This window comes from Quercus suber, unplaced genomic scaffold (genome assembly GCF_002906115.3).
Source record: "Quercus suber isolate HL8 unplaced genomic scaffold, Cork oak 2.0 scaffold_167A, whole genome shotgun sequence".
Lineage (NCBI taxonomy): Eukaryota > Viridiplantae > Streptophyta > Magnoliopsida > Fagales > Fagaceae > Quercus > Quercus suber.
Genome location: NW_027071807.1, coordinates 79,568 through 104,712, shown reverse-complemented (window position 1 = coordinate 104,712; position 25,145 = coordinate 79,568). Strand labels below are relative to the sequence as shown.

The window sequence follows — 25,145 nt, the reverse complement described above, 5'->3', positions numbered from 1 at the left end:
TATTATATAATGCTTAGAAGCTGTAGTTGTGTCAAGTGACTACTCTTACTATTTAGTAAATTAATTTCATATAATTTGTTAGGTTATATATTTCCTCCTTTAATGGCACTCGTTAGTATAACCCATTATTATTATATAATAAAAGTTGTGCTTAGAAGTTGTAGTCGTGTCAAGTGACTACTCTTACTAATTAGTAAATTAATTCCATATATGTGGCGTTTGGTACAGGGTAATATTTTAGGATTCCTAGGAATGTTTAAAGATTCCTATGTTTGGTTGCAAATCATGTTAGGGAATCAGATGCTAGGGGAATCTGGATTCCCCCTTTAAACCCTTCTCAGTAGGAATGTGGATTCCCTTTAAAACAGGTGGAAATCCAGATTCCCAAACTTAAAAGAAATTGTATTTTTTATAAATTGACAATTTTAACCCTTTTTTTTTTAAATGATTTGGTAGTTCACATTCAAATTTAAGGATAAAATGGGAAAAATAAATAATTCATTTAAGATTCCTGGGAATAAACCAAATATAGGAATAGCTAGCGTGGGCATCCGACTGAAAGCCCCATCTCCTCGGATGAAGAGTGTTCCTCATTCAGGGCCTTGGGCCCAATAAGTTGGGCTGGGTTTTTCTCCCCCCACAACACCAATTGATTCTGGTATAGGTAATGATTGAACCTCATATCTCTTATTTAAATATCATAGATTTTACTAAATATAATGGTTAAAAATACACTATTGAAATGTCATCTTTGAAACATTTATTGCTTACCATTTTAATTTTGTCCCTTTAATAACATTATTTATTTTGAGAGAGAGAGAGAGAGTAATGAGAATCCCATCACGAACTCTTGGTGTGATAGTCACTTTACAATTACTAGTTATTGTGGGAGTGGAGATCAGGGTAAGACCAGGTTTAATTCTCTAGGAGGGAGCTTCACACACATCATATCATATATTATTATTGGGAAATGCTAACGAGTGCCCTTAGGGCACTGGTTAATAACCAATTTAAAGAAAATTTTTATAGGAAATGAAAAAAAAGTAATTAATATTTTAACAGTTTTTTTCATTTTCCATAAAAGTTGTATCAAAATTTTCTTAAAATAGATTATTAACACATGTTCTAAGGGCACTTGTTAGTATAACTCATTATTATTATATAATGCTTAGAAGCTGTAGTTGTGTCAAGTGACTACTCTTACTATTTAGTAAATTAATTTCATATAATTTGTTAGGTTATATATTTCTTCCTTTAATGGCACTCGTTAGTATAACCCATTATTATTATATAATAAAAGTTGTGCTTAGAAGTTGTAGTCGTGTCAAGTGACTACTCTTACTAATTAGTAAATTAATTCCATATATGTGGCGTTTGGTACAGGGTAATGTTTTAGGATTCTTAGGAATGTTTAAAGATTCCTATGTTTGGTTGCAAATCATGTTAGGGAATCAGATGCTAGGGGAATCTGGATTCCCCCTTTAAACCCTTCTCAGTAGGAATGTGGATTCCCTTTAAAACAGGTGGGAATCCAGATTCCCAAGCTTAAAAGAAATTGTATTTTTTATAAATTGACAATTTTAACCGTTTTTTTTTTAAATGATTTGGTAGTTCACATTCAAATTTAAGGATAAAATGGGAAAAATAAATAATTCATTTAAGATTCTTGGGAATAAACCAAATATAGGAATAGCTACATTTTTAGGAATGTGATTCCTAGGAATCACATTCCTAGGAATCTGGATGCTAGGAGTAATGTAGATTCTCCCGTACCAAACGCCACAATAATTTGTTAGGTTATATATTTCCTCAAATTACAGGATAAATTTAACAATGGTTTAATTTAGATAAAATTTTATCATTTAAATTTCAACAAACTTAAAATTTATTCAACATAAATTCTAATATAAAAAAATTTCTAAAATAAACTCTCACGCAAACCCACGTTTTCATAAAAATAAAATTTTAATTATTTTTATTTTTAATATTGGGCTATCCAAATGGAATTAGCAATTTCAGGTGTTATTTGGATCCTTCACATGGTCTACCGAGGAAAATCATTGGAAGGTCTAGAGTGTGGTTTGGGATGTGGTGTTATGTATAATGCGATATATACGTAACACCTCATCTACGTAAGAGTGAGTCATTCACTTGTGGAATCTACCATGTGAGAGTGATATTATAGATCACTATTACGAAAAATAAAAATTAATGGTTTGGGCTTAGGAGGGCGAAACAGATTTTTTTTTGCTTACCTCTAAGCTCACCCATGAGCCCAAGTGGAAATTCGAAAAGTGGGCTTAGAGCACTTGCTACATCCATATGCTAATGAGCGAATCCAAGTTAATTACATCCGTTAAACCTACTCTAGAAACATGTTGTATTACCTTAATTTTCAGTCGAATTGTCTCCAACTATTAATTAATTAATTAAATGCTTGGATGCCATCATTTATTTGCAACTAACTTTTTTTTTTTTTTTTTTTTGGAGGAAGAATTTGCAACTAACTTAGGGTCCGTTTGGTTCCCGTAAAATATTTTCCGAAAAATATCTATTTTCCAGAAATGCTATTTTCCGGAAAAGGAAAATATTTTCAAGTGTTTGGTTGCATTATGAAAATTGTTGTAGAAAATATTTTCATGTGTTTGGTTCTATTTTGAAAATGTTATTTTCCTACAATTTTTCACATTTTCTCAGCTATTTTCTCAGTATCTAAACAAATTTTGTTACAAAAAATTTCAAAATCACAGCCAAATCCCAACACCACACATCACCAAAACTCCAATTCAACTCACGGCAGCAAACTCCGGCAATCAAAAGCCACAAAAGAAACAAAACCAAAGAAAAAAAATCATCAAATCCGGTCTGCTTGTTGCGGTGAGGCGACTGGGTTTGATCAGCAAGCGCGGTGTGGCTCGCCGGTGTGACTCGCGGTTCGACTCGCTGGTGAGACTCGCTGGGTCTGGATCGAAGGTGCGACTGGGTCTGCTTGTTGCGGTGAGGCGATGGGGACTGGGTTCGTGGTCGCCGGCGATGGGCTCTGGCTTGGATCGGCGGTTCGTGGTCGCCGGCGATGGGTGCTGGGCTTGGATCGGCAATGGCGCTGGGCTCTTTCTTTCTTTCTCTCTCTCTCTCTTCGTGCACTCTGTTTCTCAATTTTCCGGAAAATAGTATTTGAAGTGAAAATAGAAAGGGAATTGATTTTCACCTTTGACCATTAGTCAACTGAAATCAATTTCCGGAAAATTGATTTTTCGTGCACAACCAAACACCCGTAATTATAGAAAAGCATTTCCGAAAATGATTTTCACCCAAAACAAACGCAGCCTTAATATCTTACATTTAGCTGTTTTGGAAGGGACTAATCAATATATATATAACCGAAGACTTTGAAACACCCACAATTTTCCACATCAGCATAGTATTAAAAAAAAAAAACCGTAAACCCAACCAAAAAAAAAAGCGCAAAAAAAAAAAAAAAAAAAAAAATCCTATTCTAAAACCCCATAAACGCAAATATATATTTGAAAACCCTAACCCACGCTTTGCGCCCTGCCTTATCCTTCCTCCAAAACACAGACCCACGCTCTGCCGTTCCTTTCTCTTCTTATTCCCTACTTCTCGTTCCCCAAAACCCAACATTGAAAATCAATCTTGCCAAGAAGCCATCCCCACACTGTTAGGTCCGAGATAGAAAGAAGGCATCACCGAACAAACCACTGTCCCGGTCGTGGCAGAGGGTATGGCTACTGTGTATAACTCCCTTGGTTCTTAATTTCGTTTCATAATTGTAGTCTACTTTTTCCTTTTGTTGATTGGTTTCTCACAATCCTAAAAAACCACAAACTAAGCAAAGAAGCCATGAGTCGTGGAGTATTGTTGTAGATTCAAGATTGGTCATAAAGATTGGGCTTTTAGGGTCGTTTATGAGAACCCAAATAGATTTTTTGAGGGATTTTGTTTGATTCTTTGTTTGGTTGCAGACCTAAGCTTCTTCTCCAATGTCCTTCCCTTTTACTATTTACTTTTGTTGTTTTGGGTTGCTATGGCTGAATGATTGGCCTTTAGTTCGCCAGCCTTAAAAAGGGTTTCAAAATAATAATAATAATAATAATTGTATTTACTTTAGGGGCTATGGTTTCTTCTACTTTATATCTTATTGTGGTAATTGTTGAACACTTTAGTGGGTTTTCAAACTTGGGCTTCTTTCTCTAGAGGTGGAAGATTCTTTCTTTAATTTTTGGTTATTGGTTCTAGATTTACACTACTTTGCTATTATTATTATTTTCATACGTGATGCGTAGAATTGGATCATGGGTGAATTATAATTGAATTCATAGATTGATGGGTTTAGATGTAGAGGGTTTAGATAATTCAAATTATTGGACGCATTGAATTTTTATGTTCCCATCTATGTTGTGAGTTGTTATTTAAAAATATTGTATAGCTTATATCATCAGTTGCCCTTTTTAGTTGGTAGATTTAGGATCAAGCTGAATTGCATGGTGTCCTTTCTTCAAAGCATCACCCGATGTGCTCGACAATTGTCTGAGTGAAGTCAAAATAAAAAAAAATAGCTTGGAAATTTTTTTATGTTTATTTTATGGAAATCCTCTATTTTCGTTTGGATTATTTATTTATTTATTTTTCATGCCAATACAACATGATATTTGTTTTGTTTACTACAAGGATTTCATAGTTATTAGAATATGATGAGTTACCTTGATTTTTTTTGCTGATTCTTTCCACTGTAGCGGTAATACTGTTCAATATCCCAACCAAAGCACTTAGGTTGTCCACCTATTTCAGACCTTTGTACAACCCCTTTCAGTTTTCAGTTCAAGCCATTGATATCTACACTACCTACAAGGTCTCTGTCTTTCTCCATGTATATGTGTATGTGTGTAAAGTTTGTTTGTTTGTTTGTTTTTTTTTTTTTTTTTTTTCTATTTATGTGTAAAGTTTGACTTTTTTATGGATTTTCAATGGGTAATATTTTCATTTAGGTTGGGATTGCTTAGGTGTTTCAAGTTAGAGTGAGTTTTGTAAATGATGTGCAAAAGCAAGAGGCATGGTGGGAAAGACAACATGAACTTGCGGCTGAGAATTTTGGGGTAAGAATTTCTTCTAATCTTTCTTTTTCTTCATTTTCTTCTCTCAATTTTTATTTCTTTAAGTTTTAATTTTGTTTATATAGAACTGTTAGTGTTTACATGTATTTTTGTGTGGTTGTCTTTAGAATAAATAGATTACGACTTTGGGAATTTACTTTCTGACTTAAGTGAATTATAAATGTTGGGGCCTTGAAGCTTTTTTTCATCATAATTTACCACAAATCAACTAATAATGTATGACATATTATCTATATATCTTTAAAAGAAAAGGTTTGTAAAAGGTGTCTTTTTTTTTTTTTTTTTTTTTTTTTTTTTTTTTTTTTTTTTTTTTTTTTTATTTTTTATTTTTTGNCTTACATTTAGCTGTTTTGGAAGGGACTAATCAATATATATATAACCGAAGACTTTGAAACACCCACAATTTTCCACATCAGCATAGTATTAAAAAAAAAAAAACCGTAAACCCAACCAAAAAAAAAAGCGCAAAAAAAAAAAAAAAAAAAAAATCCTATTCTAAAACCCCATAAACGCAAATATATATTTGAAAACCCTAACCCACGCTTTGCGCCCTGCCTTATCCTTCCTCCAAAACACAGACCCACGCTCTGCCGTTCCTTTCTCTTCTCTATTCCCTACTTCTCGTTCCCCAAAACCCAACATTGAAAATCAATCTTGCCAAGAAGCCATCCCCACACTGTTAGGTCCGAGATAGAAAGAAGGCATCACCGAACAAACCACTGTCCCGGTCGTGGCAGAGGGTATGGCTACTGTGTATAACTCCCTTGGTTCTTAATTTCGTTTCATAATTGTAGTCTACTTTTTCCTTTTGTTGATTGGTTTCTCACAATCCTAAAAAACCACAAACTAAGCAAAGAAGCCATGAGTCGTGGAGTATTGTTGTAGATTCAAGATTGGTCATAAAGATTGGGCTTTTAGGGTCGTTTATGAGAACCCAAATAGATTTTTTGAGGGATTTTGTTTGATTCTTTGTTTGGTTGCAGACCTAAGCTTCTTCTCCAATGTCCTTCCCTTTTACTATTTACTTTTGTTGTTTTGGGTTGCTATGGCTGAATGATTGGCCTTTAGTTCGCCAGCCTTAAAAAGGGTTTCAAAATAATAATAATAATAATAATTGTATTTACTTTAGGGGCTATGGTTTCTTCTACTTTATATCTTATTGTGGTAATTGTTGAACACTTTAGTGGGTTTTCAAACTTGGGCTTCTTTCTCTAGAGGTGGAAGATTCTTTCTTTAATTTTTGGTTATTGGTTCTAGATTTACACTACTTTGCTATTATTATTATTTTCATACGTGATGCGTAGAATTGGATCATGGGTGAATTATAATTGAATTCATAGATTGATGGGTTTAGATGTAGAGGGTTTAGATAATTCAAATTATTGGACGCATTGAATTTTTATGTTCCCATCTATGTTGTGAGTTGTTATTTAAAAATATTGTATAGCTTATATCATCAGTTGCCCTTTTTAGTTGGTAGATTTAGGATCAAGCTGAATTGCATGGTGTCCTTTCTTCAAAGCATCACCCGATGTGCTCGACAATTGTCTGAGTGAAGTCAAAATAAAAAAAAATAGCTTGGAAATTTTTTTATGTTTATTTTATGGAAATCCTCTATTTTCGTTTGGATTATTTATTTATTTATTTTTCATGCCAATACAACATGATATTTGTTTTGTTTACTACAAGGATTTCATAGTTATTAGAATATGATGAGTTACCTTGATTTTTTTTGCTGATTCTTTCCACTGTAGCGGTAATACTGTTCAATATCCCAACCAAAGCACTTAGGTTGTCCACCTATTTCAGACCTTTGTACAACCCCTTTCAGTTTTCAGTTCAAGCCATTGATATCTACACTACCTACAAGGTCTCTGTCTTTCTCCATGTATATGTGTATGTGTGTAAAGTTTGTTTGTTTGTTTGTTTTTTTTTTTTTTTTTTTTCTATTTATGTGTAAAGTTTGACTTTTTATGGATTTTCAATGGGTAATATTTTCATTTAGGTTGGGATTGCTTAGGTGTTTCAAGTTAGAGTGAGTTTTGTAAATGATGTGCAAAAGCAAGAGGCATGGTGGGAAAGACAACATGAACTTGCGGCTGAGAATTTTGGGGTAAGAATTTCTTCTAATCTTTCTTTTTCTTCATTTTCTTCTCTCAATTTTTATTTCTTTAAGTTTTAATTTTGTTTATATAGAACTGTTAGTGTTTACATGTATTTTTGTGTGGTTGTCTTTAGAATAAATAGATTACGACTTTGGGAATTTACTTTCTGACTTAAGTGAATTATAAATGTTGGGGCCTTGAAGCTTTTTTTCATCATAATTTACCACAAATCAACTAATAATGTATGACATATTATCTATATATCTTTAAAAGAAAAGGTTTGTAAAAGGTGTCTTTTTTTTTTTTTTTTTTTTTTTTTTTTTTTTTTTTTTTTTTTTTTTTTTTTTCGCCCTGTTTGAAGCTTCTTAATGGGTATCACTAAGACTTAGTAAGAAAACCACAAATATGATAAACCATATGTAAATTTACTTAATATATTGATATAAATTATTATTATTTAAAAATTTTCTCAATTATTAATATACAATGAATCATTGGATGTTGTTAAAAGAGAATTGGATGTTAAATTGTAGAATAAATTGTGGTGGGGTTATTATGAAATTTATTGACATTAAGAGTGTTTAGTTTTACATTGTAAATCTTTGATGAATTGGTATAATTTGGTGTTATACTTGATACTAATTTGGCGAAAAATTAAGTAGCTTGAAGAAGTTGAGAAAAGAGAAGAGACTAAGAAAGGGAGGAAATACATTCTTGAAAAGCATTGGATAAAGCTTGAAGATACAATTGTATATTTATTCTATTTATTGGTTCTTTTGAAATACTTATTAAACCAAATGTAAGAGCACATTATGATTATTGTAATATATTACTTCATAATATTTGTATTTATCTCATTTTTAATATTACTTCATAATATTACATGTTTCATCTTATATTAGAGCCAATTTAGCTTTCAATAATTGAAATTTGAGAAATGTTTAAACCTGAACATGTTAACATTTGATTTAAAACAATCTTGTACGTTGCACGGGTTAGCAACTAGTTAGAAAAGAAAACCAAGGGAATTTTTGGTTAATTAACTTTTCCAAATCGACATCAAACTAAATTATCTCAACCTGCCACTAAAGATTGTTACTCTCTCGAAAATCCAACAACCAAAAGCCATTCTCACCGCCTAAAGGTGGATCTTATATTTTCCCTTGAACTTCTCTAAAGGCATAGCCAAATGAAGGCATTAACGGATCCGGATCCTCTCCATTTCCCTTTGAAATGGAGAGGCTCCAGTTCACGGTGGGGATTTGCTTGAAAATTATCAAGGGCCAAAAACGTGCCACATCATTTAAAATGTAAACACCACACTTAACCCTAGTTAAACACTTAACTCTCACTAGCCGTTCAAACTCTCTCTCTCAAATTTCAAAGTTCAAACTCTCTCAACCTCCAGATTCTAGTTTTAACGTAGGTTTTCTTCTCTAACTCTCTATCCCTCTCCTCTCCGTTTCTCTCTCCCTCCCATCAAACCCAGCGATGATCATTGGTCAAGCTTCTTCAGTTCTCCATACCTATGCTCGGTTGTGCATCAACTGTATTTCAGCCATCCATCTCTGTCTCTCTCTTTCTCTCTTAGGTTTCTCTTTCTCACCGAATCCAATCGAATTAAGGGGGAAGGGGAGGAGGGGTGTTTGTTTCTCGAGAATTCGAGAAAGATTTTGAATCGGCTTCTGGTAAATCCCCCTTATTAACAACTCTTTGATTTTTTTTTGACCCTTTTCCAGGCTTCGATTATACTCAGATCTGCGAGCTTTGTTGTTCTGCTTGTTATTGTTGTGTTGTGTATTTGGGTGGTGGTGGTGGTTTGTACAGATCGGCTTCGAGAAGCTTGTGATGTAGTAGTTTGATTCAAATTTTGGAACTTTTTACTGATTAGGGTTCTGGGCTTTGGGTATTTTTGAAACTTTGTTATTGTTGTGATGTAGTGTTTTTGTTGGAAATGGTAATTTGGGGGTTTGAGCTGTGAGAAAAAAAGGGTGTTTTGGATATGGGTTTGTTGTGAATTTTGATTTGACTACTTTGTATGAACTCAAATGATAGTGAATTCATTTGTGCAATGCTTGTTGTAGTTTATGCTTTTGTTGTTTTTACTTTGCAGTTAAAATTTTGAAATTGTTGTGAAATATTGATTAATAGCAGAAATCTTTGTGATTGAGTAATATAGCTGAGTTTAACTCGCTGTTGCTTCTGTTTCTAAAGGAAGTTTTTAGTTTATAATTTTTTAAAGGGAGTATATGTATGCTACTTGTATATACTTATCCCAAAAAAAAAAAAGGTTTGATGCTTGTATATAAACTGTTTACTAATACAGTTTGTATCACTTGATTCACTTGTCAAATAATAAGGCTTACAGGTATCATCTCTTTTCATGGTTTTGTTTTGTGTTTGCAAGAATTGATTATTTGAGGAATCCTCTTGGTATTTATTTATTTTTCAAAATTTTTTATGCTGAATTACTGATGAGTTTAGTTTTTGCAGATAAGCAAGGCACTTGCTGGAGCTGACAGAAAGATCTGATGAGGAAGTTGCCAAAATTTATATATGATGAGGAGAAAACTTTGGAGGTGAGAAGTTGTTCCTGCATTTGCAATCCTTTAAATTATTCATTATGTGTGTATGCATGTTTGTTAATGTGTTCAGCTTTGAAAGTAAAGTCTTTTTGTTTACAAATAAAGGCTTAGTTATGGTTGGTTGTCATAAGAAAGACAAGAAAAATATAATGGTTCGTATGTATAAGTAAGCTTTATGAATTGTGCTTCAAGAAAAAAAGAAAAAAGAAAAAGAAACACTATACAAATTGTTTGTGTTAACTTGTATTTTCATCCTTTTTTAACTATTATTGATATTGTTTAAGTTATCATTTTTTTTAAATGTTTGCAATGCATTGATATTGCATTGGTGGTGTGATGACTACAGAGAACCCGCAAAATATTAACAAAGAAGACTTCTTAGTTGAATTCAGCCATAGACGATGTTTCTGCTCAGCTTCATGGAGATGATGCCCCTAATGGAGTTGCAGTGAATTTAGATGAAGTTAGAGCTTCAATGTAACAGAATATTTGTTGTAATTGCCATATAAACCATCACTACTTACGTGTGATTAGTACTGGAAAAACAATGTTTTGAATTCTTTATCTCTTTTAATTTTCTATTTGGTTAATAAATTTAGGTTGATTGTACTTATATAAAAAATTTACTAGAATGATAGCAAAATATGATTTTTTTTCACAGTAATTTTCTCTTTGTAGTAATTATTTATATTTAGGTACTAATTGTTCTCTCACGTGGTATTCTCACATTCCTACAATAGAGTATTGTGGATTTTTTTTTTCACACAATCAGTAGCAAATTTTCCACCTAAGATTGCACACTTGAGCTTATGAATAGTGCAATGATTTTAACTCTCTCCCTTTCCTTTTTCTTGTTTTGTATTAAAATAAAATTTCAAAGAATCCTTAGCTGCTAGTGCTTAACTTTAAGATGCATTCTATTTGTTGTTGACGGATTTCTAATAATAATTTGATTTTTAACTTTTGACTTTAAAAGCATCGGTCATACAGCCAAAAAAATTGAAGCACGACCATTCTCAGTTGAGGAGCATCTACAGTATCTACTGTAAATTTGTTGTGTTTGGCAGTATTCCACCTCATATTACTTATCTTAAAGAATGTAAAATTGTTGCACAAGTAATATATAACTGTGCTAGTTTCTCCAAGCTATGGCCTTTGATTTTGTTAGCAATATATATGTTAGGATTGCTTTAAGTATCTTATAAATCTTTAAGAAACTAATCTTTAATTGCTTCAGTGACTCCAAATCAGTCATCACAAAGTACTTATATAAAAGGCACAACCAAAGTGCATAAAAGCTAGTAATTTCTTCTCAAAGATAGGCTAATAATTATGATTCTCAAAGACAACAAAAATTCATTGAAATTTTTATCCACAACCAAATGAACAAAACCCAAAACAAAAAGGCTTTATAGCTTAGCTAAATTAGCTTCACAATATAAATATGTGATTTCAATGTTTCAAGAAGGCCAAAATAGCTACATCTTGATTTTGATCCCAACTAAAATAGATATGAGTCACGTTCTTTATATCTAAAATTTCATGAACAATTTCTCCCAAAAAAAAAAAAAAAAAATTTGTGAACAAAGCCAGCTTCATGGTCTTCACTAATCCCTCCAGCACTTGCCTTTTCTTGTTCTCAGTGAGCAAAAGAAGAATAGCATACCTATAATCATGCCATTCAACCTGACAAAAGAACAAAAGAGTGATTTCATTGATAAACATATATCAAAATTTCCAAAAAACTTGATCTAGCAGTAAAGGAACTTGATAAATGATAATAAGACCAAAAATATTTCCTATCATACATTACTTTAATGGTAATAATAACTGCTGATCACCACCATCACATCCATTTACAACTAATCCAATCGTCTTGAAGGACTTGAAACTTTTATGGGAATAGCTAAAACATAAAAATTAGATTAGGCAGGGATTCGTTTGCTTCACAGTGAGTAGCTTGAAAGTCACAAGTTTGAGCTATTTGTATTAAGCCTTTTTGCTACACAGAACTCCAAGCCATAATTCAGCTAAAACTACCCAAATACTCACAAGTTGATCATGATAATGGAATTGTACCCAAATACTGCCCATGAATTTAGCTATAAGAAAGCATGTCTCTAGTAAAAAAAGAACTTTATTTTTTCTGTGCAAGAAGTAGTGTTGCAAGTTTGCTTACACTTTGGAAACAAACCAGAGAGTTCCAAAAATCAACCAATATCTAATAAGCTATGATAAATCCTAAAGCCCCCATATCTGCTAACTGCTAAGGAGTATAACCAAATCATAAGTAGAGCTAACCTTATAGCACTTTGACGCTTGTTCTCAACATTATTTCAAATGAAGCTAATTTGATCAAATTCAACAAACTATTCTTCTCAATTATAGCCAATGGCCTTTTGGCCACCGTTTACAAATCAGATTTTTCATGAAAGACATAAAACAAGCACAAAATAAAAATTCAACCTTTAGCCAACTAAAAACACAATTTGAAGAAATAACACTTTGGAAACAAACAAGACAGTCCCAAAAAACAACTAATTATTCAACCAGTATGTACTAGAACAAGATAAATCCTAAAGCCTCTGTATCAATCTAAGATATTAGCTAACTGCTAAGGAGTACAATAAGATCATAAGCATAGCTAACCCAATGGCACTTCACAACTCCCTGTATGAGGGCGTTTGACCATCAGTTCTCACCAGTCTTTCAAATAGATCTACTTTGATCAAATTCAACAAAACTATTCGGCTCAATTATTACCAATGACATATCAAATTAAAAACATACAAGACAAGCACAAAATAAAAATTCGATCTTTAACCAACTAAAACAAATTTCAAATCCCATCATTTTGTTATATTTCTCCATCTTTCTCCTTCAATATATGTTTATCAAAAGCAAGATATCATATATCCACAATGAAGTTGCAAGCCATGCAACTAATCCAAAACTTTATACCTATTTCCATGAATAACGATTCAAAATATAACCATTTAAATGCTAAGATAAATTCATTCTTACATTAAACAAGCAGCTAGACTATAAACACTTAAGCTCATCATACCGTCATACACATGAAAAAAAAAATGATCAAGAAATACTCCAATTTGGACCCCAAAGAAAAAAAATTTCCTAACTTTTGAGGAATTCATTTCAAAGGTCTGCTAGAGCAAATACTCGCTCACTATTAAGCAATTAAAAAAATCATTATTTGAAGTAATTTTCAGTTTATAGCTAATCAAGAAAAACATGGAACATGAATTAGAAAAATTCATGAATTAGTTTGACAATGGTAAAACGCATTCATCAACTTAAAGATTATGATGAATATATAACAACTTTAAATCAGCAAAGCGAAACTTCGTAAAAGTTTGGGATTTAGTCCTCTCATGGTGAAAAATGACAAAAGATAAATGCTTGTTTATTTAAAAGGAAAACAAGTAGGTAAACCACCATTTATACATACAAATTCTGTTATTTTTGTTGTCTTTTCACTTGAACACAATCTGTATCCAATAACACAAATTCCACATTTTTTTTCCCCCAAGTACAATAGGGAATTCAATTTCTTTATCAAAAGAAAACGAAATCCTAATACAATACTAAAAATTAAAAAATCTTTTTTTTTTTTTTTTTGGGGCTAAACTTGTTAAGTATGACTGGTAACAATTCAAGCAAGCAAAAATTTTCCCCTCAAGTTAGCCTATCAATAGCCACAGTTTATACCTTTAAAACGAACTACAATAGGCAAAATACCCATCTGCAATTTAGGAAAATAATGGGTACCTACGAAAAATTAGGAGAAAAAGAGAAATTTCATAATGATTTTTTTAGCACAGACCAAGCAACACAATTACTTTACTGATGTCAAAGACAACAACACACAACAACTACAAGCAGGCCACTTTCCCTTCAATCATAGCACATTTGGCTGTACCCAAAAACCTCCATTGTTTTATGCAAAAGGAAACCTAGTCACTAATAAAAATTGAAACAAAATGGGGGGTTTCGGTCATATCTAAAATGCAAATAAAAAGAGAAGAGACAATAAAGAGAAAAAGAGGGGTACCAGCGGCCACCAATGGTGTAAACACCGTCTATATGCACCGCCGCTGGCAGTAGTGTTGTTGCAAGAAGAAGCTCAGCCAAGAAAAATATATATATATATATATATATTTGTTGAGAAAATTAAAAGAAGGAAAAATCAAAGAGAGAGACAGAGGAACTTTACTGGAACCACGGCCAGAATTGGTGGAGCGGAACACGATGGCTGCTAGCAGTAGCCATGGAGATTGGGCATCAACTTCTCTCTTTCCTGATTTTCTGCAAACCCAAACCCTAACCTTCTCTAGTTTGGGTTTGAACCAAATCAGCAAGGTTGGCTCACCGCAACCACCACCTCCGATGGTAGCTTCTTCTCTCCATCGACCAAAATCTCTTTCTCTATCTCTCAATCTCATTTCCCTCCATAGATTAAACCTGAAAGATCATCAACTTCTCTCTTTCCCGATTTTCTCCAAACCCAAACCCTAACCTTCTTTGATTTGGGTCTGAAACGCATCAATGTCTCTCTTTACACTCGATTCTCTCCAAACCCCAACCCTTACTCTCTCTCTGATCTGGGTCTAAAAAGGATGTGTGTATGGGTGTCAGGATCTCTGGTGAGCTAAGGTTTTTTCTTTGTTTTTGCTGATGGGTTTGAGTTGAGTATGCTAGAAGTGGAGGTTGAGAGAGTTTGAACTTTGAAAATTGAGAGAGAGAGAGAGAGAGAGATGAACGGCTGGTGAGAGTTAAGTGTTTAACTGGGTTTAAGTGTGGTGTTTACATTTTAAATGATGTGGCATGTTTTTGGCCCTTGATAATTTTTAAACAAATCCCCACCGTGAATTGGAGCCTCTCCATTTCAAAGGAAAATGGAGAGGATCCAAATCCGGCATTAACTAAGTTTCCACCTACTTTTTTTTTTTTTTTTTTGGTAAACCAAGATAATCTCATAAATTACGATAGAACAAGTCTATTACAATGCATGTTAGCTTTATCAAAAGCCAAAATACTCTCCACCATAGGCGATGGGTTACAAAAGATAACAAAAGATGATAAAGAGTTTGCTCCAAACTTAGCCAGCGCATCTGCACATTGATTAGCTTCACGGTAAGTGTGAGAAACCCGTTTCTTTGGGATTGCCTTCAATAGGTTCCTGCAATCAGTGAGAAGGGGTTCCATCAGCAAATTTTCAGAGTCGTTGTTCATAAGAGTAACAACACTTAGAGCATCAAGCTCTATAATGAGATTGTTTAATCCTAGCTCCACTACTAGTTCCAGTCCATCTCTAAGAGCCCACAATTCTGCAATAATGTTGTTGGTACTGCCAAGAGCTCTGGCATAACCACGTATCCACGTTCCTTCATGATCCCGAATAACTCCGCCTCCCCCTGCTCTTCCCAGGCTCCCCAATTAAGGCTGAACCATCTGAATTTAATTTCATCCATCCTTCTTGTGGTTTTTCCCATCCAACTGAGATGATGGTTTTCTCATTTTTCCTTTTTGTCACCATGCCAATAGAGAAGAATTCAATAGCCATCTGCTTACAGCTTTTCATGATTAGATTGTCCACTCTGCCTGTACGAAACACAAAGTTGTTTCGGTGTAACCAAAGCTGCCACACACCCATAGCAAACATCACTTTCCACAGGATGCCCAGAATTTTCGAATTCAACTCAGACTTACAGTTTAGTTCAAGCCACTCTCTAGCTGGCTGCTTAAAAGATTCTCTAAGGCAATAAGGCACCTGAAGCTCCTGCCAAAAATTTTGTGCTACTTCACACTCCCTAAGAAGGTGTATTATGGATTCGTTACTTCTTGTTTTCACCTACCTTCAATTAATCACATTTATTCCCGCACTCAAAAGAAGAAAAAAAAGGTAAGAAGTATTAAAAATTTAATATGCATTACGTTGATTTAAGTATTTAACCCACTTTACTTCAAAAAAATAAATAAATAAAAAAGAAGTATTTAACCCTTTGATAATAGATTTTATGATTTATTTGATTATTTAGAAATTTCTAACAATTATCGTGGCTTATGTTATTTGGGAAATCTTTGTCATTGAAAGCCTTTAATCAGACTTAAATAAATGTTATGAAATTTGACAATATAAAACATGTGAAGTCTTTACGCTTTACATTTGTATGATGACTATTACGTCTTCCATTAAAAAAAAAAATGATGACTATTACGTCCTCGTCATTAAAAAAAAAAAAGTTATTAAGTCTTTGTGGTAGCAGTTTTTTTGTTGTTGTTGTTAATAAGTGCCTTAAGTTCACATGTTAAAAATTAATAAATTCTCAATTGTCAGCTGTAATACATATTTTTCAACCCAAAAAAAAAAAAAATATGTGTGCTTTCTTGGATATATATATATATATATATTTTTTTTTTTGAAAAGTGGGCTACCCATCAATTGTGGGTGGGAATTTCCTTTAACCCAAGGGCAAGAAGTATACTGAATATTGGCTCTATGATGAACAAATCAACATACAAACCAAACCGTATCTAGCCAATCTCAACATATGTTCAACAACTTTAATGTCCCCAACTTGACTTTCCTTTTTAAATGTATAGAAATATTATTTAATAAAACATTTAATGCACTTTAATTCACCTTAAAACGACTATGATAAGATAACCATTCTATATGACACAATAGAAGTTCACAATATTCCAAAATTACCCTACTTCTTCGCACATACAACAACCTCACATAAATCCACTATAATTTGAAATTTGATTTTCTTTAATTGCACGGGTGTAAGAAGATAGTCTAATTGAAGAATATTTCAAATTGTTGTGAACATTATATTTGTTATTTCGTCATGAATAAAGTTTGGATATAATTACACGCATTATCTTTTTATTGCTTGTGAACTAAATGCAATATTACATTGCATTTTCTTTTTATATCGTCTATACTTTTAAAATTTTTAGAAAATCAAAGATTGATAGTTATGTCATTAATCAAATATTAAAATTTCAAGTTTTTGTAATATAAAATTATACATAAAAAGTAAGTTTATTGATTGAACAGTAAATTACATCCATTTCACATTTAATTTAATATATATGTTAAGAACATAAAGAACAATCCACTAGATACTTAATTTGACATGCGTGTTAAGAACATAAAGAATAAGCGATCTAAAAATTGAAATTTTAAAATATATAGCCAATTTTTTTTTAATGATAGTGCCAAACTTAGTCCTTTCCCAAAAACGAATCAATATTTTTTAAACAAGTTTAGATAAAGCCTTTATTATTATTATTATTATTATGTGTGACAAACCCTTTATATAATTGTTTATTTTTTATGTGACAAACCCTTTATTATCCTTTATTAAGTACTGCAAAGTAGTTCATATTCATAAATTAAAGCGATACTATCCTTAAGAGTAGTTGGGAAGAAAAATGCTACCATAGTAATTGATAATTATTTTTAACTTCTTCATGAATACAAACATTAGTCATCTTATGCTTTTATTGCACAAGCTTAGGGAACGACATGAAATCCCACTGGAACAATGTTGGAAATTTTAAGATTCCCCCCAAGGAGGAAAATAAGTGGAGTAATGGAGATTTATGGGGACAACGGTAAGGCCAGCATTGAAATGCATGGGACAGCTGGAGTCAACGCATTGAAGTGCATGGATCCAAATTTGAAGACAGCCATAGATGCTTATAAGGAAAGCATTGAAGTGCATGGGACAGCTGGGTTTAACGTATCAGGTATGGAGAAAATGGCCAACACGGTGGAGCGAATGCAAACTAACCAAGTGGACATTTACATGCAAGATAGGCCGGATGTGCCAAAGCCCAAATCTACGTGTGGCTTGTGGGCCTAAGGAAAAAGAAAGTGGAGAAATTCAATCGGCACTGAGGAAAAGGACAGCCACGGAGATACAAGACAGGGAGGGTGATACCGGTACTGAAGCATATGGTGGGAAGAGGGGTAAGGTGGAAGCTCATGACAAATACTCAGACAAGATATCGGCGAGGGTGGATGATCACCCTTGCCGGAAGCAATGAAAATATTAAGTTGGAATTGCCAAGGGCTTGGGAACCTTTGGATAATTCGCAGCCTTCACAAACTTGTGAGGGATCAAGCTCCCAGGATTTGTTTTTTGATGGAAACAAGACTTAATAAAGAAGGTTTTAATGATTTTTGTGAGGACTTACTGTTTACTAACCGCTTTATTGCAAAGTATCCAAATGCAGGGGACGGGTTAGCTTTACTTTGGAAGAGTGATGTCCAGCTAGATGTTATCAATTATACGGCAAATCATATATTGGCCAAGGTTGTAGAGGAAGATGGATTTGTGTGGTTTTTTACTGGGTTTTATGGTTGGCCTGAAGCTTGTCAGAAGGTTAAGTCTTGGGGGCTCCTTCGACATCTCAAGACGTTGGTTGATGGTCCATGGGTATGTATTGGCGACTTTAACGCCATCTTGCAGTCCATTGAGAAGTTGAGCAAGAGACCGCCACAACAAGACTATATCCTCATCTACATCTTTCGCATATCTAGCTAAAACATGTGCCACGGAATTAGCACCTCGCTTAACTGACTAAAACATACCCATCTATCTCATTGGCCAACCATTGGATATCCTATATTATGTGTCCAAGTCGTGACTGATCAGCCCCAGATGATGAAATTGAAGACATGATAGCTGCATTATCCCCCTCAATGACCAAATCTGTAAAACCTGCGTCTATGGCAAACTCCAGCACTCTTCAACATGCTAAAATTTCTACCTTTCACTGCCTCCAACTGGTGGACCTTTTGCAGTCATTGCTGCCATTACCTCCCCCTTGCAATTCCTAATTATTACTCCTACCCCAACATGTTTAAGTCCAGAATATGGCAGCATCAAAGTTTACCTTGAAAACAGGGTCCGCGAGGTTGCCATGTGCTTACACCTACATCCGTTTGAACTGGAACGTCCAACTGTTCTGGACTGTTGGAATTCATTCAAGTAATCGCACGCCTCTTGTTTAGCCACCTCGGTCCCAACATTTTTCCCGTGAACAACTGCATTCCTTTGGTTCCATATTAACCAAGCTTGCACAATGAAAAGTTCGAACCCGGTATGGTCAAACGGTTGAACATTTCGAGAAAAAGTTGGAGCACATCTTGTTGACCGTATGACTTTTATGTAGCCTGACCAAACTCCCTCCCAAACATCTTTTGCACGGCACAATCCCACAAGGTGTGCACCCCTGTTTCGGACTCCCTAAAGCAGAGCAAGCAAACATCCTCTTCAACTATTTTTCTTCTCACCAAGTTAGCTCAGGTAAGAGGGTGTTTAAGCATGCCCTCCATCCGAAGACCTTAATCTTGTTGGGCACTTTGAGTTTCCATAATTTTGACCAAACCTGAGCTCCAAAAAGACCCGTAGATGTCTCAGCCCCATCTTCGCACTGCTTCAAAAATCTTGCAACATGGTAACCTCATCTAACTGAGTATGCTCCCTTTTTTGTATGTAGCCATATTATTGCATCCGAGGCTTGTCTGTGGCTCAGTGGTATCCTCAAAATAGCATCGGCATCTTCTTTGTGGAATTTCGCAGTAATTAAGTCACTCTTCCACTCTTTCAAGTCTTGATTGATTAGATTAGACACGTACCATTCTTGCTCCTCTTCCTCAAGTGGATGAATCACCCTCTTTGTTGGATGATTTGGAATCCACTTATCAGTAACCACCTTCACTTCTGATCCATCCCCAATCCTCCAACAACAGCCAGATTTCAGAATTGGTATTGCTGCCAATATGCTCTTCCATACATATGAACAGTTAGGTACCTCCTTTACTTCCAGAACATGACACCATGGGAAATATTTAGGTTTAAAGCACTGGTAAGTAAAGAGTCTTGTTTCTGTATTAGCCTCCACCCCTGTTTTGCCAGCATGGCTAAATTGAAGGTTTTAGATCCCTAAATCCCAAACCTCCCTTCTTCTTGGCCTCGGTTAATTTGCCCCAACTTGTCCAGTGGATCTTCCTCTTCTCTCCTTCCTGCCCCTACCAAAACCTTGCACACATTGCATCAAGTTCGTCACAAAGCTTCATGGGCAATTGAAATACCCCCATGGTGTATGTGGGAATCGATTAAGCAACTGCTTTAATCAACACCTCTTTCCCAGCTTTCGATAACAACTTACCCTTCCACCCTTGGAGCTTCTTCCACACCCTATCTTTAAGATAGTGAATGAGTGGTATTTTGCTCGACCTACCAATGTGGGTAGCCCCAAATAAGTCTCAAACCGGTCCACCTGCTTCACTCCTAAAGAATTTTTGATCAAGTTTTTCTGCTCTACAAGTGTATTCCTGCTGAAGTACATTGATGATTTCTCCAAATTTATGCATTGTCCTGAGGCTCCCGCATAAACTTGCAGGATTTCAGTAATTACCTACACCTACTCTGCCTTGCTTGACAAAAGATCAAAGAATCATCTGCAAACAAAAGGTTGGTGATTCTTGGGGCCCTTCGACGAATAGAGACTCCATGTATAAGCCCCTTAGCCTCTGAATTCTGCAACAAAGACGTGAAACCTTCTGTACATAATAGAAACAGGTAAGCTGAGAGAGGATCTCTTGACAGAGTCCCCTGGATGGAGAGATAGTACCATAAGGTTTTTCATTTATCAAAACTGAGTAAGATGGGGTGGTGACACAACACATAACTCTATCCCCCATATTTCAGGAAAACCCAATCTGACCATAATACTACGAAGGAAATTCTACTCTACACGATCATAGGCCTTACTAACATCCAGTTTAAAAGCAAGAGAGCCATGTTTTCCTTTTTCCTACCATGCATGGTGTGTAGTGTCTCATATGCTAATAGTACATTATCAGTAATCAGGCGGCCTGGGACAAAAGCACTTTATGTTGGGGAGATTATATGTGGGAGAATTTGCTTCAATCTATTGCTAGGACTTCAGAGATGATTTTATATATGACATTTCATAAGCTAATAGGGGGAAATCAGAAAGTTTCTCGGGTGATTTTATTTTGGGAATAAGCACAATATAAGTATAATTTATTTCAGGCACCTATGACCGGAATTAAAAAGTCTAACACTGCATTAGTGACCGAGTCACCTACAACGTGCCAAAATTTTTGGTGAAAGAGAGCATTCATACCGTCAGTCCAGGAGCCTTTGTTGGTCCCATTTGGAACAATGCTATTTTGACCTCTTCTGCACTAAACGCACTGGACAATATATGCTGCATGTCAGAGTTATCTTTGGGTTAATGGTGTTGAGACAATCCTCCATTCTGTCACATGCTCCTCCCTTAAACAAATCCTCAAAATAACCCACAGCCACACCTGCCATATCTTCCACTTCCTCCACCCAAATATCATCTGCATCTTTTAATCTTTGAATATGGTTCCTCCTTCTTCGTTGGGATGCTTTTGAGTAGAAGAACTTTGTGTTTTTATCCCCATNGTAAAGAGTCTTGTTTCTGTATTAGCCTCCACCCCTGTTTTGCCAGCATGGCTAAATTGAAGGTTTTAGATCCCTAAATCCCAAACTCCCTTCTTCTTGGCCTCGGTTAATTTGCCCCAACTTGTCCAGTGGATCTTCCTCTTCTCTCCTTCCTGCCCCTACCAAAACCTTGCACACATTGCATCAGTTCGTCACAAAGCTTCATGGGCAATTGAAATACCCCCATGGTGTATGTGGGAATCGATTAAGCAACTGCTTTAATCAACACCTCTTTCCCAGCTTTCGATAACAACTTACCCTTCCACCCTTGGAGCTTCTTCCACACCCTATCTTTAAGATAGTGAATGAGTGGTATTTTGCTCGACCTACCAATGTGGGTAGCCCCAAATAAGTCTCAAACCGGTCCACCTGCTTCACTCCTAAAGAATTTTTGATCAAGTTTTTCTGCTCTACAAGTGTATTCCTGCTGAAGTACATTGATGATTTCTCCAAATTTATGCATTGTCCTGAGGCTCCCGCATAAACTTGCAGGATTTCAGTAATTACCTACACCTTACTCTGCCTTGCTTGACAAAAGATCAAAGAATCATCTGCAAACAAAAGGTTGGTGATTCTTGGGGCCCTTCGACGAATAGAGACTCCATGTATAAGCCCCTTAGCCTCTGAATTCTGCAACAAAGAGTGAAACCTTCTGTACATAATAGAAACAGGTAAGCTGAGAGAGGATCTCCTTGACAGAGTCCCCTGGATGGAGAGATAGTACCATAAGGTTTTTCATTTATCAAAACTGAGTAAGATGGGGTGGTGACACAACACATAACTCTATCCCCCATATTTCAGGAAAACCCAATCTGACCATAATACTACGAAGGAAATTCTACTCTACACGATCATAGGCCTTACTAACATCCAGTTTAAAAGCAAGAGAGCCATGTTTTCCTTTTTTCCTACCATGCATGGTGTGTAGTGTCTCATATGCTAATAGTACATTATCAGTAATCAGGCGGCCTGGGACAAAAGCACTTTATGTTGGGGAGATTATATGTGGGAGAATTTGCTTCAATCTATTGGCTAGGACTTCAGAGATGATTTTATATATGACATTTCATAAGCTAATAGGGGAAATCAGAAAGTTTCTCGGTGATTTTATTTTGGGAATAAGCACAATATAAGTATAATTTATTTCAGGCACCTATGACCGGAATTAAAAAGTCTAACACTGCATTAGTGACCGAGTCACCTACAACGTGCCAAAATTTTTGGTGAAAGAGAGCATTCATACCGTCAGTCCAGGAGCCTTTGTTGGTCCCATTTGGAACAATGCTATTTTGACCTCTTCTGCACTAAACGCACTGGACAATATATGCTGCATGTCAAGAGTTATCTTTGGGTTAATGGTGTTGAGACAATCCTCCATTCTGTCACATGCTCCTCCCTTAAACAAATCCTCAAAATAACCCACAGCCACACCTGCCATATCTTCCACTTCCTCCACCCAAATATCATCTGCATCTTTTAATCTTTGAATATGGTTCCTCCTTCTTCGTTGGGATGCTTTTGAGTTGAAGAACTTTGTGTTTTTATCCCCATGTTTCAGCCAAGAATTCTCGACCTTTGCGCCCAGTAAAACTCTTTCTTACGAAGTAGAGCATCAAGGTTTCTACTAGTCACCAAAAATTCAACTCTACTATCTTCAGTAAGGTCAACGATTTAGTTGTTCACTTCGCTTCTGTAGTTTCTTTATTTCTTTAGCCTCGGTTGTGCTTTTGAAGAACCCCAAGCCTGTAGGTCCAAAGCACATGCATCGACTTTTTGCTTAACCACCCCAAGTCCTGTAGCTTCGCCCCACCTCTCTCCCATGCTGCTTTAATTACCTCCTCGCAGTCACCAAACAACAGCCACACTTCCTCAATTTAAAACTCTTCTGGCCTTTGTACCATGACTTCCTGGAGCTTTGGACATTCAACATGATCGGCAAGTGATCAGAGGCATGACTAGATAAATGTGTCACTATGGTTAATGGAAATTTTGTTCTCCAATCAGCCGTCACCTAGCTCTGTCCAATCTCAATCTGGTGTTCGCATCGCCTAGCCCTTATTATTCCATGTAAACTGGTAGCCACTAAAGCCTAAATCTTCAAGTTGGCAATGATCTAAAGCCTCACAGAATGCATCCATTTGGCTAGGCTGGAGGATACCCCCCCCCCCCAACTAGCTATTGAGGCATTGTATTATGATTCCTTACATTTAAATGAATAATAGATCAGTCCACTTTCAAAAAAAAAAAAAAAAGATTCCCTCCAACAGTAGTGTCCCCTATGTACTTTAAGTTTGATTCCAAGTGCCTCGTAGAAGGAGATGGCTTGGGGCACGTGGTGAGGGCTGAGATAACCACTAATTTGCAAGTCTTCAATATTTCAGAGATCGTATAACGTTGATAATCAACGGCAAACAAAAAAAAATCCTCCATTGCCATTGGTATAGGCATAGTCAATCGCTTTTCTATCACACACGACATGAATTTCAGCCATTGTGAGAAAATTGAAAAAAAAAAAAAATTTGGTGAGGCTAGCTACAGAAGTACCATATATATATATATATATATATACATATACAAGAAAGTATAACTAATACAAACACTCTAACAAGATATAAAGCTATTACAAAACCTTGCATGCTGAGTTTGCTAAGGACTATATATATGTATATTATGTTATAGGTTTTAGGCCCAGTTATTTTACTTGTATAGCACACTTGTACTTGTACTACACTTTACTTGTATCGCACACATATGTTTACTTGTACCACACACATATACCTCCTATATAAAGGCATCGCATGTATATTCCTTCATTATAAAATACTATACAATCATTCAGTATTTCTAACATGGTATCAGAGCCACTGCTCTAACCTTCCTCTTAGTAGTCTTGTCTCTTCTGGTGTTACTCTACCCTTATTGCTTCCGCCATCATAACAGCCACTGCAGCCAATCACCGTTGAACCTCCGACGTCTCTCAGCTGTTATCCTTGGGTTCCAGGCCTGCAGCTGCCATTGTTAAGGAGTCTCGCACCATATAGACCACTGCAATCACCGTTTCCGCCGTGCATCTTGCTCCGATAACATTTTTGCAGGTACCACAACGATTGGCTCACCTCGATCTACACAACTATGGAAGTCTTGCAAGCATCAGAGCCTGCACGAGCCCTCACGCGTTGCCCAAAGAAGCAGTGCCTCAGCCATGCGCCTCACGAGCCACCTTCAAGTCCTGTTGACGTCATTAGTGACGTCATACTACCATGTCACCTAGGACTGATGTCATCATCCACCTTCTGCTGACATCACCCACCACATGCAGCTGATGTCATCGTTGAGCATTATTGACTGGACCGTTGACCAGAGTTGACTTTGACCGAGGGTTAACTTTGACCGTTGACTTTTCTACAGGGTCTTTTGCAGTCCAGGTTTTCTTTACCCAGTTTTTCACGTAGATTTCGTTTTTGCAGTCTGTTTTTGCATATTGTGTTTCTAAATGGATAAAAATGGTGTTTTTCTTCCTCGCCCCATTAATACTGTATTGGAGGGGAACAAGAATTACTTATCTTGGTCTCATTAATACTGTATTACCATTCATGTCAAGGGAGAAAGTGAAGAAGATGCTGCCTTCCTTGGTCGCATGATTGAATGGGATAGTCACAACCACATGATCCTCACATGGATTCGGAATACTTCCATTCCCTCCATCTCCAATCTGTTGGGCAGCTTTAATGATGCAAAATCAATATGGGATATGTTGGCCAAAAGGTACTCCACTACTCA

At 35.5% G+C, this 25,145-nt stretch overlaps 2 long non-coding RNA genes across 4 annotated transcripts; one reads left to right on the top strand and one right to left on the bottom strand.

Annotated features, from left to right (window-relative positions):
• Window positions 1-5,660: 5,660 nt before the first annotated feature.
• LOC112005259 (uncharacterized) lies at window positions 5,661-10,426 on the top strand. 3 transcript variants are annotated; one of them, XR_010627690.1, is made up of 4 exons: window positions 5,661-5,872; window positions 7,138-7,245; window positions 9,736-9,816; window positions 10,169-10,426. It is a non-coding gene; the product is annotated as an uncharacterized LOC112005259 (long non-coding RNA). The 3 variants fall into 3 exon arrangements; XR_010627689.1 differs by having other exon boundaries at window positions 9,731-9,816; XR_010627688.1 differs by having other exon boundaries at window positions 5,663-5,872; window positions 9,740-9,816.
• A 732-nt stretch (window positions 10,427-11,158) lies between these two features.
• Window positions 11,159-14,722, bottom strand: LOC112032745 (uncharacterized). Its single transcript, XR_002885125.2, has 2 exons — window positions 14,057-14,722; window positions 11,159-11,508 (listed from the first exon to the last, which is right to left on the bottom strand). It is a non-coding gene; the product is annotated as an uncharacterized LOC112032745 (long non-coding RNA).
• Window positions 14,723-25,145: the final 10,423 nt, after the last annotated feature.